A 5,395-nucleotide genomic window follows, 5' to 3' on the forward strand; every position below is an offset into this window, starting at 1 on the left:
CAACTTAAGGTGGCAAGTTTAATACACATCTGGGTGGATTGCTTGTCGGGCACCTGGAGAATCCAGTGTTGTCCTAGGATATCCCGGAGTACCCGTGTGATCATCCTAAGGTCCGCCACCTAGGCTCAAAGGGAACTGAGATATTTCATGCTAGAAACTTCCGTGTGCAGCCACAAGCTATTATGGGCTCTAGCATAGTTGAGTAAGTTGCATGACCTCTTCCAGTGGTAGGCTAGCAGATGTAGAGGGATGTAGGTTGGTACTGTCTACCCGGGGTTAGAGTTAATGCTTCTGAAAGACTGTGTCTTGGTCATCCGTTTCTCAAACACCATGTAGTGCGAGAAATCCAACGGAGGAGATCGAGTCTTGTGGGGAAAAGTGTGCAAACCTCTGCAGAGTGTACAATCTAATCATGGTTAGCCGTGTCCCCGGTTATGGACATCTTGAGTATCTAGTACTTGGATTATCCTAAGTATCCCATCACTTTAATTTAATATTGTTGGGTTGATAATTACTTTTAATTGGGATTGAGTTGGAGGAACCTTCTCAATGATGTTTCAACTACCATGGTAGTTAAATAAAATCTATTCCTTTCTTGTAGGAAAAAATTGGCTTTTCGCAAAACTATAACCATAGAGCTTTCCACCAGCCAAATATGCATGTAGAGATAGCATTTATTCTGTTCTTGCTCTACTGTGTTATATTGCCAGCATATTCCATGCGCTGACCCGTTTTCAGGCTGCAACGTATCATGTTGAATACTTTTCAGACGAGGAGTAAGGTTTGTTAGGTCGTTGCCGTGCAGCTCAGCTATGCCGTTGGAGTTGATGGACTCACTTTATCTTCCAAGCCTTCCGTTGTTATCGTATTAGATGGCCTTATGCCATATTTATTGTAATAAGTTCTCTTTTGAGACATTCGATGTAATAAGTGTGTGATTGCTACTCTGTTATAAATCCTTCGAGTACTGTGTGTGTCAGCATTACCGATCCAGGGATGACACGGAAGCACAGAGACTTGACCGTTTGAGGTCGGGTCGCTACATGATATGGAAGAAATAAAAGCGACATACTGCATAATAAAGTTCTTTATCACAAGGGGCAATATAGAGTGACATTCTTTTGCATTAAGATTTTGTGCATCCAACCATAAAAGCGCATGACAACCTCTGCTTCCCTCTGCGAAGGGCCTATCTTTTAATTTTACCTTCTACCCTTATAAAAGAGTCATGGTGATCATCACCTTTCCTTTTTATACTTTTTCTTTTGGCAAGCACTATGTGTTTGAGAGATCCACTCGGATGTAGGCTATCATAAAGTATTATTGTTGACATTACCCTTGAGAGGTAAAAGGTTGGGAGGCGAAACTATAAGCCCCTATCTTTCTCTGTGTCCGATTGAAACTTTGTACCCATAAGTATCGCGTGAGTATTAGCAATTGTGAAAGACTAAATGATAGTTGAGTATGTGGACTTGCTGAAAAGCTCTTATATTGACTCTTTCCGATGTTATGATAAATTGCAATTGCTTTAATGACTGAGATCATAGTTTGTTAGTTTTCAGTGAAGTTTCTGATTCATGCTTTACCTTGTGAATGAATTGTTACTTTAGCATAAGAAATTATATGGCATTATATGTTGCTAAAGATGATCATGATGCCCTCATGTCCGTATTTTATTTTATCGACACCTCTATCTCTAAACATGTGGACATATTTTTCGATATCGGCTTTCGCTTGAGGACAAGCGAGGTCTAAGCTTGGGGAGTTGTTACGTCCATTTTGCATCATGCTTTTATATTGATATTTATTGCATTATGGGATGTTATTACACATTATATCACAATACTTATGCCTTTTCTCTCTTATTTTATAAGTTTTACATGAAGAGGGAGAATGCCGGCAGATGGAATTCTGGACTGGAAAAGGAGCAAATATTAGAGACCTATTCTGCACAAATCCAAAAGTCCTGAAACTTCACGGAGAATTGTTTTGGAATTTATAAAAAATATTGGGCGAAGAAAGCACCAGAGGGGGGCCACCTGCCATCCACAAGGGTGGGGGGCGCGCCCTATCCCATGGGCACCCCCTACCTTGTGGGCCACCTGGCAGGCCCCCGATGCCCATCTTCTGCTATATGGTGTGTTTTGCCCTGGAAAAAATCAGAAGGAAGCTTTCGGGATGAAGCGCCACCGTCTCGAGGCAGAACTTGGGCAGAACCAATCTAGGGCTCCGGCGGAGCTGTTCTGCCAGGGAAACTTCCCTCCCGGAGGGGGAAATCGAAGCCATCGTCATCACCAACGATCTTCTCATCGAGAGGGGGTCAATCTCCATCAACATCTTCACCAGAACCATCTCCTCTCAAACCCTAGTTCATCTCTTGTATCCGATCTTTGTCTCAAAACCTCATATTGGTACCTGTGGGTTGCTAGTAGAGTTGATTGCTCCTTGTAGTTGATGCTAGTTGGTTTATTCGATGGAAGATCATATGTTTAGATCCTTAATGATAATTAATACTCCTCTGATTATGAACATGGTTAGGTTTTGTGAGTAGTTACGTTTGTTCCTGAGGTCATGGGAGAAGTCTTGTTATAAGTAATCATGTGAATTTGGTATTCCTTCGATATTTTCATGAGGTGTATGTTGTCTTTCCTCTAGTGGTGTTATGTGAACATGGAATACATGACACTTCACCATGATTTGGGCCTAGGGGAAGGAATTGGGAAGCAATAAGTAGATGATGGGTTGCTAGGGTGATAGGAGCTTAAACCCTAGTTTATGCGTTGCTTCGTAAGGGGCTGATTTGGATCCATATGTTTCATGCTATGGTTAGATTTATCTTAATTCTTCTTTCGTAGTTGCGGATGCTTGCGAGAGGGGTTGATCATAAGTGGAGGCTTGTCCAAGGAAGGGCAGCACCCAAGCACCGGTCCACCCACATATCAAAATATCAAAGTAACGAACGCGAATCATATGAGCATGATGAAAACTAGCTTGACAGTAATTCCCATGTGTCCTCGGGAGCGCTTTGCTTTATATAAGAGTTCGTCCAGGCTTGTCCTTTGCTACAAAAAGGATTGGGCCACCTTGCTGCACCTTAGTTACTTTTGTTACTTGTTACTCGTTACGAATTACCATATCACGCAACTATTTGTTACCGATAATTTCAGTGCTTGTAGAGAATACCTTGCTGAAAACCGCTTGTCATTTCCTTCTGCTCCTCGCTGGGTTCGACACTCTTACTTGTCGAAAGGACTATGATAGATCCCCTATACTTGTGGGTCATCAAAGACGAACCCACTCCACCTCCCGCCTCTGTCTTCCAGCTCTGCTCCACGAACGATGCTCCCAAGAGAGAAAACGACACTGCAATACTGTCATCGTCCGATCTGGAAAGACCAGATCCCAGGGTTTCCCCCGGAGCAGCACGAGTGGTTCGACAGTAGTTAGACGACGATGCCTTCATCAAGGTAACAAAGCAGCATGCCGCCATCGCCTGCCATCGGCTCGGTTTTCACCAACAACTATGTCTTCCCGACTCGCAGCCGGAACTAGATGGCGGATCTTGAGATCTGACCATCCAGCCTCATGCTGACCACCTCCGACGGAGGAGATAGCCACCGCCGCCAGCGGCACCGACCAGATCAAATCTGACCGGAGGCGCCGCCGACCAGTCAACCATGGACACATCCCCTCCTGATCCGCCCTCCCGCGAAGCCGTCGGAGCAGCGCCGAACTGCCAGGAAAGACGAAGACTGACGGGCGACCTCACGCCGCCGGTCCCTCCAGACCGCGGGGCTGCAGCCTAGATCCCCGCTGTCCCCATCATCGGCGGCGCCCGAGCTTAGCCGGCGCACGTCTCTGGGGACGACGAGGTGGAGAAGAGGGGGAGGGGGCGGCGACCGGGACGCTGGGGTTGGCCCCCTGATTGCCCTGGAGGGAGCGATCGAGGGAGCCCTCAAGCGATACGAGGGGAGGGAGCGATCTGATTGATCTGATTCCAAATTGGAGGAGACTATACACTCATCCCTATAAACGTACGCACACCTTACCCCTATGGGCACCTTCGAAAGACTGAGGCAGCACATTATCTTAAGATCGACGAAGTCGTCACAGACACCATCGTAGTTAACGGGAACGTCTCCTCCCACTGAACACACATCGGTGGAAGGACTGGAATAAATTCAAGAAAATGCGAGCGTAAGTGTGAAGTCTAGGACTTGAACTCTAGTGAGCTGGGGATACCACTGTCTTCTAACCATCCAACCATAAGTTCGTTCACACCATGGTTATGTCACGCGCGTGTTTTTTCATTTTCTTATATTTTGAAAAATACTAAATACATATATTATGGGAAAATAATTTTGTTAATTTTGTTAAAAGTGTTTGTCGCATATTTAATAAATGTTCATGCAGTGTAATAAATATGTATGTGACATTTAAAAAATGTCCATGCATTTCAAATAAATGTATGTGACATTTGAAAAATATATTATAGAATGTAAAAAATGTTTGTATAATTTAAGAAAGTGTTTCACACCATTTAGAAAAATCTATGTTATATTTTAGAAAATGTTCGCATCTTTCAGAAAAATGTTTGTGGCGTTTAAAGCAACTTATACAAGGTGAAAATGTTCGCATATATTAAAATAAATGTTTCATATCGTACAAAAAGATGTTTCTACTTGTATTTGAAAAAAACTGTTCAAAACATGTTTTGGAAAGTAAAATTCAGGGTTTGAAATAGGCTAAATATAAATAAAAATGTTTATATGTATACAAAAAATATAAAACATGTATGTATAAAAGTAGACATCAGAGCTTATACTTGAAAATATGTTGATTGTGTATAAAAATTATTCTTGATGTATATGAAAAATATACAATGTGTATGGAAAAATTAGACTTCTGGTGAAAAAAGGAAAATACAAAAATGAAAAAAAAATGAAGAAAGAAATGAAGAAAACCAAATAAAAAAGAAAATAGAAAGGCAAAGCCAAAGAAAACCCTAGAAAAGACAATGCAAAATAGTAGGAAAAATGATTAAAAAACACAAAAGGAAAAAAAACTAACGCGCAACTATAATATCGGCCGGGCCAATAACACCGCCGCCTAGTAGGCGAGACGTATTTCTCTAGCTAAAAGCGAGACATAGCTCCCGCAATCCAGTAGCTCGCTCGCCAGCCAGTAGCTACTAGTTCACGGGAAACGGCCAAATCTAATATTTTATACATTCAAAAATGCAAAAAAAAAACTTCAAATATTTCAAAAATATATCATTTTTAATTATAAATTCTAGAAATATACATGATGTTTTAAAAAATTACGGAATTGAAAAATGTTCTCAAGAAGTTTAAGAATTTTAAATAATGATCATGAATTTAAAATTATTCATAAT

This window comes from Aegilops tauschii, chromosome 6 (assembly GCF_002575655.3).
Source record: "Aegilops tauschii subsp. strangulata cultivar AL8/78 chromosome 6, Aet v6.0, whole genome shotgun sequence".
Classification (NCBI taxonomy): domain Eukaryota; kingdom Viridiplantae; phylum Streptophyta; class Magnoliopsida; order Poales; family Poaceae; genus Aegilops; species Aegilops tauschii.